The 14,178-nt window shown below is 41.0% G+C and overlaps 1 long non-coding RNA gene and 1 pseudogene across 1 annotated transcript in view; both read right to left on the bottom strand.

Annotated features, from left to right (window-relative positions):
• Nucleotides 1-2,725: 2,725 nt before the first annotated feature.
• On the bottom strand, nucleotides 2,726-3,215 carry LOC118722396 (annotated as a pseudogene).
• A 334-nt stretch (nucleotides 3,216-3,549) lies between these two features.
• LOC123652605 overlaps nucleotides 3,550-14,178 on the bottom strand; it is a 24,055-nt gene continuing 13,426 nt past the window's right edge. Inside the window, exons 2-3 of the long non-coding RNA XR_006742042.1 lie at nucleotides 6,408-6,411; nucleotides 3,550-3,560 (exon numbers count right to left, since the gene is read on the bottom strand). This is a non-coding gene — a long non-coding RNA (uncharacterized LOC123652605). The remainder of the gene's footprint in view (nucleotides 3,561-6,407; nucleotides 6,412-14,178) is intronic.

Raw genomic sequence — 14,178 nt, 5'->3', positions numbered from 1 at the left:
TCAGGCATATATGCCAATGTGTCAAACCTTTGGTCATCTGAATTGCAGAGAAATCTAGTCCCTATTGCATAATGAGGGGAAATGTTTGAGGTAATTTAAGTCCCTCAAGAATTCTGGAAAAGTCCATTTCAGGTAATTTCTCATAAGGCAGCTTTTGAAATGAAGTCAAATAATACAAATGGCATTCGGGTTTTGCTTTCCATATTGCATTGATAAATGAATGATTTACTCTTGTGGAATGTGAAACCAACTCAGTCTTATTTTGTAGCAACAAGAGGAGTTTGAATGACTGAGATATACTGTATAAGCCCTTGAGTGTAGTGTTGAAAATCTTTATCCCACTGAGAAGAAACAGTGTTATCCTATATAATAAAAGGGTAATATGCAAATCGACCAAACAGTGGAATGACCAGTCACTATGATGCACACTGACCACCAGGGGACAGACGCTCAGTGCAGGAGCTGCCCCCTGGTGGTCAGTGCACTTCCACTGTGGGTGAGGGGAGCGCCGCTCAGCCACATGCCAGGCTGATGGCTGGCAAGTGCAGTGGCGGTGGTGGGAGCAGGCCTAAGCCATCAGTCGAACATCTCTTGAGGGTTCCCAGACTGCTAAAAGGTACAGGCTGGGCTGAGAGACACTACCCCTCCCCCAAGTGCACAAATGTCATGCACTGGACCTCTAGTTTTAGTATAAAGTAAAATTAATTACATGACTGGTTCATCTATAGCTATGCTTCTGGTCCACCAAAATTATGTAACTATTCTTGATCCTTCTGATTTGTTCTTATGCAGTTCAATTTCCAAGAAAAAGCAAGCTTTCTCCAAAGTTTAATTACTTTTAAAGTTTAGTTCAAATTCTATTCCAGGAAGAATTTTTTTCATTTCCTTTAAGTGCTTACTATTTGTTTCTCTGTGGTTTCATTAAGAGAAGTAATCCAACCAAATGAGAAATGAAAGTAACAGCCTATCCCACAGAAATACAAAGGACTATGAAAAAATACTATGAACAACTCTTTTCTAACAAAATGGACAACCTGGATGAAATGGACATATTCTTAGAAAAATACAAGCTCCCAAACTCAACCAGGAAGAATCAAAACACCTGAATAGGCTGATAACTACTGAAGAAATTGAAGTAGTAATCAAAAATCTTCCAGCAAACAAAGCTCTGATCTGGACAGCTTTACATGGGAGTTCTATCAAACATTCAAAGAAAAACTAAAATCTACCCTCCTCAGACTATTCAAAAAAAAAATTCTAGGAAGTGCTCCAGACACAAGACCCATTTAAAAAAATCTTTACCTGAGAATATTTTTTTCATTGATTTTTAGAGATAGTGGAAGGGGGGCAGAAAGTATAGAGAAAGAAAGAGAGATAGGAGAGAGAGAGAAAAAGAGAGAGAAAGAGACATTGACCTGAGAAAGATATATCAATTGGTTGCCTCCCGCACACATCTGTACTGGGACTAGGGAACCTGCCGCCATGGTATATGCCCTTGACCAGGAATGGAACTTCTGACCCTTTGGTCTGAGGGTTAATGCTCTAACCACTGAGGAACTGGCTATAGTTCAAGGGCCATTCTTATATGGCTAAGTAGGGACTGAAAATCTGCATGCACAACAATGACTTTTCTGACACTTTTTATTTTTATTCTTTACTAGAGGCCCAGTGCATGAAATTCATCCACTGGGGAGGGTGTCCCTCGGCCCAGCCCCTCCAATCTTGAACCCCCACATCCCATTCTCTGGATTTCCTCTTGCACTTCCTCTCTGTGTCACATCTTGAATGGGCACCCTGTGGCCCACCCACATGGCCACCCGGCTGCCTGATAGAGTCTGTCTCCGCGAAGCTGTGAATCTGTGGCCAGAGGCCCTGTCTGGGTCTCAACAACCCCACACCTACAATGTTCCCAGGGTCCCACTTGAGTGGCTAGGTGGGCGGCCATGCCTTCCCTGGGTTGCGATGTTCCCAAGGCCCCATGGGAGTGGCTAAGCAGGCCCAGCCGCTCCTCCCCTGAGCTGAGATGTTCCTGGAGCCCCACAGAAGTGGCTAAGCAGGCCCAGCCACTCCTCTTGGGGGCGGTGATGTTCCCAGGACCCTGCAGGAGTGGCTAGGCAGGCCATTGCCCTTCCCAGGGCCTGTGATGGACCCGGACCATGGGGGTGGTGGCTGGTGCTGCCCACCCTGTCTCTCAGGGCCCTGATTGACTGGTACCTTGCCAATGGTGTCTGGCACTGCCTGCCAGGCCTCCCCCACAGATAGACCTGGACCCCAGGGGTGGGCCATGGCACTGCCTGTCTCTCCTGTGTATGCAAATTTACCTGCCAGCTTTGATGGGTTAATTTGCATAGTCACTCTGATTGGCTGATGGGTGTGGCTTGGCATAGCAGAGTGATGGCTAATTTGCATGTTTCTCTTTTATTAGTGTAGATTGCCCCTTCACTGAGAGCTGGTTTGGGAACTGCAATGAAAAGTATAATTCCCAACCTACTTTCTTTTTCTTTTCTTTTCTTTTTTTTTAAACTGTTAAGAAAATTTTTGTGGTTTTATTGTATCATGAGGCATTGAAACATCTGAACAAATCAATGTCTGGATGGTAAGGCAGCTGCTTTCTCCTTCACTCCTTTGGGTTACTAGAGCAACTTGTCAGTAGATTAAAAAAAAAAAAAAAGACAACCTTTTGATTCACAATACCTAGGTAGCAGCAGCATACTGTGCCCGCCCCCACCTCGGTCCTGCTCGTTTGTGTATGATATTTGGAACACCTGGAGGAGTGTGAATAGTATCTGGAAGAGGAGGGAGGAGGAAACAGCATGAGTGCCTGGTTTGGAGGAGGTCAGCCGAAGATGTGCAGGGCAAGCCTGAACTTGTCATTGGTGCAAACCCAATCATCATTGATGTCCTTCAATAGGAACATCTGGTGGAACCCCATGATGGGGTCTTCATCAGCCTTAAGCTGGCCCACAGCCATGCTGAGGATGCAGCTATCTGGCGTGAGATGGTGGTCCTGTGCCATGATGCTGTGCTAGATTTTCTGGAACGGAAGGCTAGATAACTTCTTCACCAATGGCAGCTTCCCCCTGGAATTGCTGACCTTCTCATCATGATGTGTCAATGTAAACTGCGCCTAGTTGGGTTCTATTGTTATCAGATAACTGGTAGTAATGTTGAATGAAGCTGGATCCAATCTGCTCCCAAATTGGCGTGTCTTGCATTCTGGAGCCTTCACTGAGAGCTGGTTTGGGAACTGCAACAAGAAATATAATTCCCAACCTACTTTCTTTTTCTTTTCTTTTCTTTTTTTTTAAACTGTTAAGAAAATTTTTGTGGTTTTATTGTATCGAGAGGCATTGAAACACTCGTGCCAGCCACTCGTTGAAACTGGAATGGCTGGCATGATGGCGGCAGCGGTGGCGGCAAACCAGCGCGGTCAGTAACCGACTGTTCCTTCCCCCCTACCTTCTCTCGCCACCCCCGCTGCACTCTCTCCCAACCTACTTTCAAATCCAGCCACAACTCTCAGATCTCCATTTTCTCTGTGTATACCAAGTGCTCTTCCTCTTCTTCTGCCTCTCTCGTGACTGCAAGGCTTGCTCCTACTCCTACTTCCTTCATGCTCTAAACATCTCCAGCCCAGGCCTCTCTCCTGGGTTCTAGACTGAGATCTCTAATTGCCAAGGAGTCATTTTGGCTGGACCTTCTGCAGGTGTCTCTATATATCCAAAACTGAATTTATTATTTCTCCATTTAAAAAAAATATATACATTTTATTGATTTTTCATAGAGAGGAAGTGAGAGGGATAAATAGCTAGAAACATCAATGAGAGAGAATCATTGACCAACTGCCTCCTGCACACCCCCCACCGGGGATGTGCCCGCAACTAAGGTATATGCCCTTGGCCAGAATCGAACTGGGACCCTTCAGTTCTCAGACCAATGCTCTATCCACTGAACCAAACCAGTTTAGGCTATTTCTCCATTTTAATCGGCCTCTTCTGTGCTTGCTTTTCATTGAGTGGCACTTCGGTCACTCATCCGGTCCCAGAAGTGTCCGCAGACTTCCTGACGCATCTTTGACACCTCTATCTAGAGCTCTTCCTGTGTCAAAAGATTTCTGCACACAGGCTCCCCTAGTTACAAGAAAACCATGTCTCAGAAGCCAGCGTATGGTCAGGTTGTAACTGCACAACCCTAGCAGGTGCCATTCAGATGTTAGACATACCTTTTATGTCTCTGATACCGTGGAACTGTTCCTTAGATTTTTTGTGTTTTATGACATCAACATTTTGAAGAGTACTGACCAGTTATTTTGTAGAATTAAAACCAAGGATCCTAGGACTTTGATTAAATTTATCTTTAAATCCTAGTTCTAAGGAATCCTCTCTACTTTCCCCTCCCCTCTCCTCTCCCCTCCCCTCCTTTTCCTTTCTGCCTCTCCCCTCTTCTCCTCTTCTCTTATCTCTTCTTTTAAGCTCGTTCTCTCTCCTCCTGACCTTCAGAGCTCTAGCCTTTCCCCCGGAGCATCAGCAGCCCCTGAGGCAGCAGAAGACAGTATCTCGAACCTGACTAATGGTCACATGGTCAGGACCTATGGAAGGCTAAAGATAACATCTTGATTTAGGTTATGTTTCTGTTCCCAGGCCTTCAAGGGAAACAACTCCCTATCTACTGTCCTATGACTGGACAGAGGAATGTCGGAACAGACCTCAGAACTGTCCTCAGGATGCGAAGAAATGACTCTATCCTCTCCTCATCTCTGACAATCAACTCCCAGAATGACCCGGAAGCCCTAACCCAGAGTCTTATGATTTTTCCCTATATAATCTGTAGCCTACACACCATTGGGGGGTTTGGGCTTTTGAGCATTAGCTTTCTGCTCTCCTGGACAACACCATTCATGAATAAAATAGCCAATGTTTCTCTAGGCAATTCTTGGTGTCTAGTGTTTGGTTCTATTAGCCCTGAGTGGATGAACTCTTCCTGTTCTGTAACAGAATGTTCCTCAATTTGGGTTTGTCTGATGTTGTCTCACCATTAGATTCAGATTGTTCACCTTTGGCAGGAAAATCACTAAAGTGTTGCTGTGTTTTCAGTGCATCATGAGGCACAAGATATTGACTTGTCTCTGTACTGATGATGTTAACTTGGCCAGTAGGCTAGAGGGGTGTGGTAGACGTTCATTTCTATATATTTCTTCTTTACATTTCAGTTTACTTCATTAGGGCTTACAAAGGAGACAACTAATAGATATTTGTTATAAACTAAAAGTGGAAAATACTAGAAAATCTTCCAGCAGAGAGTACATATGAGAAAGTATTATATAAACTGAAAAAGTGCCCAAATCAAGATAAAGGATTACTATACATTTTAGCAATGATTCTACTTTGAACATTTCTCAGGAAAAAGTTATTTAATATGTGAAAAGGTGAGCCTCTCAGCTTTTTCATTGGATGTTGTCAGGTAAAACCATCACATGAAAGAAGCATCAACCCAAAGTCAAATGCCCTAGGACAGTGGTCGGCAAACCATATGCTGCTCTCTGGCCCCTTGAGTGTTCTAATGCCACGTCTTCAAAATAGACTCGCCTAGGTTGAAAACTGACTTCTGCACATAGGCCACGAAGTTTCAATCGCATTGTATGTGCGTGCCCGCACGTGGTATTTTGTGGAAGAGCCATACTCAAGGGGCCAAAGAGCCACATGTGGCTCACAAGCCGCGGTTTGCTGACCACTGCCCTAGAACTCCTGATGAAGAATAACTTTTATTTTCTTAAAATCTTCTGATTTCAAGTCATTCACACATACTTTAGATAAATTACTGAGTTTTAATGTACTTTTTTTTTTATGAGGGAGGGAGTGGGGAAGGAAGGACACAGATAAAAGAAGAACTCAGGGTTCCTGAATAGTTGGGATATAAAATACAATGCACTTAGCATAATGCATAATACTTGGCAAAGTAAATGTGAAAAAGACCAATTATTGTGAAAATAGCCTCCATCAATACTCCCTGTAGGGGAGGTAGGATACATATTTGTTATTGTCTCTAGTTTAGATTTGGTCATTTTCTCCAAAACCCTATAAATCAAGCCAGATATGGAGTTGGTGCCTGCTTTTGGGTTACCACTTTATTGCTCTGTCTTCTACATTATGGCCATAACCTTGTGTTTTCTGCTTGAAAACACCATTTTACATTTATATGCATATATAGTTTTTATTTAAATTTTTTATAGATTTCACTCAGATCAAAAGTGATTATGCCAAAGATAACGGCCTGTATTTAATATCAATTAAGTAATTTTGTTCTTTATTCCTTGTGTGGAAAACAAAGTTCCCAATAGCATGAAAGGTGACCTGAGTGTGACTTCAAAGCAGAGCCACATATCCATGTTGTAGGCACCAGCAGTAAACATCTCTCCAGTCTGAATGCAGGGGCGTGCTCACCGATCATAATGGCAGAAGCAAAGCAACATTTATTTTATCCACAGCAACCTTCCTTTGACCAGAGATCATACCAACACGTATGATTCATTCTGCTGAAAACGTATCATTTTGGAAAATCTGTCGGAGATCAGTGAGTCTTCCTGGGGCATGCAGTTTTCTAGTTGCAGCTTCCCGTTTATCAAACGGTTTCTCAGTTTCAAATATTTAACTTAATGAATACACCTTGCCATAATGTGAAGAAAGATGTATTCATTTCCTTCGGTTGGCCATTTTCTTTGGTTAGCTGTTATATAGTCCAGAAACCCAAGGGAATCAGAACATTGCTAAATAGTTAAACAACTAAATTGCCTAATAATTTGAAAAGGGCACAGGTAGTAGGAGAGAATGCTAGTAGAAGGCTCCCAAGGCAATGTCTGTTCTTGGAACTTTTCCTGCTTTAGGGGACCCAGGAGCAGGGTAGCAAATCCATCCAATACTACCCTCCAAACTCTATACTCTCCCTCCTTCTCTCTCTCTCTCTCTCTCTCTCTCTCTCTCTCTCTCTCTCTCTCTCTCTCTCTCTCTCTCTCTCATTTCTTTTTCCTGAGGTTTTTTTGTGTTTTTTTTTTTATTGTGGAAAAAATTTAACATTAATCTTTTAACTTAATTTTTTTCCTTCATTTTAAAAGCGAGGCCTGGATGCTCACAAATCAAAAATAACCTTTAGAAGAAAACCTTTTAGTTCTTCCTTGATGTGTAAATGCAGATAATACTATACTTATTTTTCTTTTCTTTAGTGACACAGGACTGCTATTAATTGAATTCTAGATTAAATCATAGTGTCTTGGTTTTCATCACCACAGCTAGTCTGTGGCCAAATTGTAAAATGGGTAATGATTTGTTTCATTTTTTCCCCACCTCTCCAAAAATCTTTTGAGGACTAAGCTCTTGCTCAGCCATCTTACTTCTGTGTGGTATGGCACGTCTCCATGCTCTGCACCCACCTCCTGTAAAAACTGCTGGAACTGGCGATGATTCAGGCCACATGCCCATATAAAGTTAATAGTTTTAATGACTGTGGTCATTATGTCATTCATGTCCAGAACTTTTCCACACATAGCCTCTTGGTGGATAATGCAATGATAAGTAATCAAGGGTGTGTGGCAGTGACTTTTTTGCATTCTTTCCTTCATTAGTCCAACCAAGCCTTTCTTTTCTCCGCACATTGAAGGTGCGCCATCGGTAGTTAGCCCCACCAACTTTTCCCAGGGTAATTTAAAATTATTTATAGATTTCTCCACAGCCTCAAATATATCTCTACCAGTTGTCGTCCCATGCATGGCAGCTACATCCAAAAGTTCCTCAGTGACAGAGAGGTCGGTCTTCGTAGCACGTATAAAGATGGACAGCTGCGCTGTATCAGTGTTGTCTGTGCTTTCATCGATAGCAAGTGAAAAAGCGAGATAACTGCATGCCTGTTCGGCCAGCTGTGATGATAGATTTCCTGAGAGTTCTTGAACTCTTATCTGCAATGGTGTTTCTTGACAAACTGACATTTTGAAAACTCTGTATCTGGTCTGGGCATACTTGCTCACACACTTTTAGCATGCATTGCTTCAAAAAGGCACCCTCTGAAAAACACCTTGAAGTATGGGCAATTTCTTCAGCCACTATAAAGCTTGCTTTCACTGCAGCACCATTTTTTGCTGTAGCCTTTGTAAACATTTGCTGCTATGATTGTAGTTTGCCTTTTAGTTCTTTAACAATTTTATGCTTTTCTTCCAAAGTATATTTGCCATACTTAACATTATGTTTGGTGTCAAAATGACGACGTATATTGTACTCTTTCATCACTGACACTGTCTCATAACACAATATACACACTGGTTTGCCCTCTCTAAGCACAAACATGTATTCATTTTCCCATTTGTCATTAAATTGTCTGCCTTCACCGTCAACTTTTCTTTTCCTGGACATTTTGGGATCAATATTGGCAGTAAAAGATGTAGTTTATTGGAAATCTGTGTTAGAAGGAAAAAGTTGAAAACTGCACAGGGATAGCTTGATTTGGCAGATGGAGTGGAGAAAAAAAAGTCAGTCAATAAATGCCTGGCTGGGTACAGATAGCAGATTCTGTTGCAATTTTTATGCCTGCACTTTATGCCAGGAACTGGCAGCTTCTGCTGTGTATTTTTTATGCCCGCACACTCACTCTCTCCTCTGCTCTGCCACCCGCACAACCACATCGGATGTCGGACTATAGGTCACACCTCCTGAATCTTGCATGACTTGTTATCTAAGCGCATGTGTAATAGATAGCAGGTACGGCGGCTGGCGAGGCGGCCAGCGAGATCACAAGCCTCCTATGTCACCGCGCGTCATTGTGATGGAACGCAGCGGAGTGTAGTGATGACAGAGTGGTGCGGGCCACATTGCAAGGCCTGGCGGGCCGGGTTTGGCCTGCGGGCCTTGTGTTTGACATGTGTGGTATAGAGGATCTACCTAATAAACCATAGTTACAAATCCAAACAGACTACCAAAATGAGGAAACAAAGAAATAACCCCCAAATAAAAGAACTAGTAAATTCCCCAGAAAAAGAGATAAGTGAAGCAGAGATAAGAACTTTATCTGAAACAGAGTTTTGAGTAATGATGTTAAAAATCCTCAACAGTATGAAAAAAGATATAGTAACTATGAAAAAAGAACAGTCTGAGATAAAGACTGACATAAGACAAATGAAGAATACATTGGAAGGAATACACAGCAGATTAGGGAAAGATGAGGATCAAATCAGTGAATTAGAAGACAGAGTTGAAAATATCACTCAATTAGAGAACCAAAAAGAAAAGACAATTAAAAAACAGGAGGACAGCTAAAGGGTGCTGTGGGACAATGTGAAATGTAACAACATTAGAATAGTAGGTGTGTCAGAAGAGGCAGAAAGGGAGAAAGGAATAGAGAAGGTGTTTGAAGAAATAATGGTAGAAAACTTCCCTAACTTGGTAAAGGAAAAAGTCACACAAGTTCAGGAGGCACAGAGGATCCTAAACAAGACAAAATGAACCCAAACAGACCCATGCCCAGACACATCATAATTAAAATCCCCAAAATTAAAGACAATGAGAGAGTCTTAAAGGCAGCAGTTGAAAAGAAAACTGTTACCTACAGAGGAGATCCCATAAGGCTAATATCTGATTTCTCATCAGAAACTCTATAGGCCAGAAGGGAATGACATGAAATACTCAAGGTAATGGAAAGCGAGGATCTGAGACCAAGATTACTATATCCAGCAAGGCTATAATTCAAAATAGATAGTCAAATAAAGAGCTTCCCAGACAAAAATAAAAAAAAATAAAAATAATAATAAAAATAAAAAAAAAGCTAAAGGAGTTCATCACCACCAAAGTCAGCATTACAAGAAATGCTAAAAAGATTGCTGAGAAGAAGAAACAGAGAGAGAAACCTAGCCATAAAGAATTAAAATGGCTATAAATAAGTTCATCTCAATAATAACTCTGATATAAATGGATTAAATGCTCTAATCAAAAGGTGTAGGGTAGATGAATGAATACAAAAACATGACCAAACTATATGCTGTCTAAGAGACCCACCTCAAAACAAAAGACACACAGGATGAAAGTGAAGGGATGGAAAAAAATTTTCATGCAAATGGAAAGGAGAAAAAAAAAAAAGCTGAAGTAGCAATACTCATATCTGACAAAATAGACTTTAAATGCATCATGCTAACCAAAATAAGCAAGTTGGAGAAAGATAAATATCATATGATCTCACTCATTTGTGAAATACAATGAACAACATGAACTGATGAATAAAAATAGAGCCAGAAGGAAAAAATATTCTCTAATGTAATAAAAATAATCTTACTCTAAATGATCAGGCTCAGCGGATAGAGCATTGGCCTGCAGACTGAAAGGTCCTAGGTTCCATTCTGGTCAAGGACATGTACCTTGGTTGCCAGCACATTTCCAGTAGCAGGTGTGCCGGAGGCAACTGACCAATGTTTCTCATAGATGTTTCTAACTCTCTGTCCCTCTCTCTTCCTCTCTGTAAAAATCAATAAAATATATATATTTTTTAAAAAGAAGTAATCCTGCTATTTGCAGATTTTTAATATTTCCTACAACTTTTGTGATATCATACTATGTTAGTACAGTTTTGGTAGTATTATTATACGTAAAATCCTTTTATTCTTGAAATATTAATGTTTATTTTGAAATAAAATGTAAAATCAATAAAAAAATTGTTTTAAGAAAAGAAGGAAAGGTGAAGAGAAAAGAAAAAAAAGTTTAGGCGTAGAATTTGGGTTAGTGTTAGAATTAGGGTTTTACATCTGTAAAAAGGTTCTTTTCACCAATTAAAACTGATATAGTTGAGTCATCCCCCCCCCCCCCCCCCCCCCCCCAGTTTTCAAATTTTTCCAGAGTGTGCTTTATGGGGAAACAAGTTTATCAAGTTACGTCACCAATTCAAAAAGAAAAAGAAAAAGAAAAACAAAAACAACAACAAAAAAACATGGTAAAAGATTTTTTAAAATGTTTTGAGAACCCTGCATGACTTACTGTGCAAAGAAAGCCATGAGACCTAGCACAACTTTGGGAGAAAAAATTAATATTGAAGACACTGTCTTATTTTCGGGGAAACAGGGTAGTTAAATGCCCCTGACAGATCTGTGCTCAAATCCTAGCTTAGCCAGTACTCACTAGTTACATCATGACTTAACTTTTCTAATCCTAAATTTCTTATATGTGTGTAAAATTGATTATCCCATATCTCATAAGTACAATGCAAGGCATAAAAAGCACTGAGCACAGTGCCAGGCATGTGGCAATCTGCAATAATCCGTAACAAGTAAATACATAGAAATAAGTGCCTTAGGTTGCAGGGGACGGGCAGATGATTGTGTAATTTTCTTGCAACAGAACACTTTTTCCTTTTAGCTAAGACCCAGGGAAAAACCATGAGTTGCATTTTACAAAATGCTGACGGGAAATGGAACCACGTTTACTCATTGTCAAGTGGAGAATATCAAGTAAGAATTTGAACTGGTTAAAACATTAAACAAGAAAACCTCTATGACCCTGGCGGGATAGCTCAGTTGGTTAGGACATTGTCCCCATACACCAAGGTTGTGGATTTCATCCCTGGTCAGGGCTTGCACACGCAAGAATCAACCAATGAATGCTTAAATAAGTGGAACAATAAATAGATGTCTCTCTTTCTCCCCTTTCCTCTCTCTCTGTCCCCCCCACTTTCCCTCTCTCTCAAATCAATAATAATAATAATAATAATAATAATAATACACATAACCTCAGGCAAATATCCCTAATGACAATCCAGAAGTCTCTGCCTTAAAAAAAAAAAATGCAGTCATTATTTTAATCCTAAAAAGTTAGCATCTTCTCTGCTCATATTTTCTAAACCAACATCAGTTTCTACCATGGCTACACGATATTCTGGCCAAAATATTCTTGACATTTTTAATGTTTACTTAATAACGTGTTGACTTTAACAACTGCAATCTTGCTGCATCTCAGGACTGGGTGACCCTACTTTTACAACATCACTGCACTCATGAGAGGATCCCAGAGGGCACAGGGGGACTAGAGAAGAGGCTCTCTGCCTGAGTCAGCCTCAGGGGGAGCAGCAGCCAGAGACAAAAAACAGCCAGGCCAAGGCGAATGTGCTTTGTTTTCTAGGGACAACAGGCTTCAGACAGAATATTTTTACAGAATTAAGACAATAATACATCCAAAAGAACAATAGGGGTTTCTCAGAAAAGGAGACTCGATAGATATTGTATTAATTTGTTAAAGCAGCCATACAGAACCACACACTAGGGGGCTTACACAACAGAAATGGATTTCCTCACAGTTTTAGATGCTAGAAGTCCCACATAAAAGTGTTTGCAGGTTCAGTTTCCCCTGAGGCCTTTCTCTTTGGCTTGGAGATGTGTCCTCGCAAGGCATTTTCTCTCTGTGTACCCAGACCTGGTGCCCTTTCTTTTCTTATACAGACATCAGCCCAACTGCATTAGGGCCTTGTCCTTACAACCTCATTTAACATCAATGGACTCATGAAAGGTCTCTCTCCAAAAATAGACCCATTCTAAAGTACTGGAAGTTGGGTTTCAACATATGATTTTTTTAAAATTTAATAAATCTTTATTGTTCGGATTATTACAATTGTTCCTCCTCTTTTCCCCCATAGCTCCCCTCTACCCGGTTCCCACCCCACCCTCTGCCTTTACCTTCCCCCCCACTGTCTTCATCCATAGGTGTAAGATTTTTGTCCAGTCTCTTCCAATACCCCCCACACCCTTTCCCCCCTGAGAATTATCAATCCACTCCCATTCTATGCCCCTGATTCTATTCTATTATATTCACCAGTTTATTCTATTCCTTGGATTTTTACTTCACTTAATTTTTAGATTCACTTGTGTTTTTAAAAAAATATATTTTATTGATTTTTTACAGAGAGGAAAGGAGAGAAATAGAGACCTAGAAACATCGATGAGAAAGAAACATCAGTCTGCTGCCTCTTGCACACCCCCTACCGGGGATGTGCCCGCAACCAATGTACATGCCCTTGACTGGAATCGAACCTGGGACCTTTCAGTCCGCAGACCAACGCTCTACCACTGAGCCAAACCGGTTTCGGCTAGATTCGCTTGTTGATAGACATGGAGGAAGAGCTAACTCGAAGCCTGGAAATCGGGTTTTACCCGTCTAGCTGGATAATCTTACAAAAGTTATCTCATCTACTTAGGGCAAGGCAGATTTACCCTCAGCATTCACTTGAGGACACAGATTTTTCTTTTTTTTCTTTTTAAAAAATATATTTTATTGATTTTTTTACAGAGAGGAAGGGAGAGAGATAGAGAGTTAGAAACATCGATGAGAGAGAGTCATCAATCAGCTGCCTCTTGCACACCCCCTACTGGGGATATGCCCGCAACCAAGGTACATGCCCTTGACGGGAATGGAACCCGGGACCCTTCAGTCCCCAAGCCGGCGCTCTATCCATTGAGCCAAACCGGTTTCGGCTACTAGAGTTTCTTCAACTTTACTGTGCACATGAATCTTCCGAGATCTTATTAAAATGCAGATGCTGATATAAGAGGCTGGGAGCCTGAGAAACTGCACTTATAATAGGTCTGAGGTTACTGATCCACAGACCCACTCCGAGGCTCACGGCTTCTAGAGCCACACTGCCCAGAACCCAATGCCATCATTTCAAAATTCTGTGTCATGGGACAATTACATTATTTTTTTCAGCTGTAAAATGGGAGTGATAAGATTTAGCTCATAGGGTTGTCATGATGTTTGAAGTTACAATGATCTATGCAGGGTTTAGCAAGGGCCTGGCACTTAGTAAGTATTTAATAATATTAATTCTTTTTAGTTAGTAATGAGAAGTTTACTTATAATAACAGGAGCTAATAAATTATACCAGAGAGCCTTCAGCACAAACATTAGAAAAATTTGAGGAACTCTGACATTCTGACTCCTTATATGCAACTCGCGTGTCCTGCCAGGTCTTGTCATCTCATGTTTCTTAATATGCATAAATAATCATCTCCCTATGATCTCCTATGTGGGAGGAGACCTACTTTTCTGGGAAAACATCTAAGGCTGGGAATCCATCCAAGTGCTTAAATTCCAAATTGACACATATGGTTTTTTTTGTTTGTTTGTTTGTTTTTGTGTGTGTGTGTGTGTTTAATATTTTATTGATTTT

The sequence above is a fragment of the Pipistrellus kuhlii genome, unplaced genomic scaffold (assembly GCF_014108245.1).
Source record: "Pipistrellus kuhlii isolate mPipKuh1 unplaced genomic scaffold, mPipKuh1.p scaffold_m20_p_2, whole genome shotgun sequence".
NCBI classification, from domain to species: Eukaryota; Metazoa; Chordata; class Mammalia; order Chiroptera; family Vespertilionidae; genus Pipistrellus; species Pipistrellus kuhlii.
This window is presented reverse-complemented; position numbering and strand designations above follow the sequence as displayed.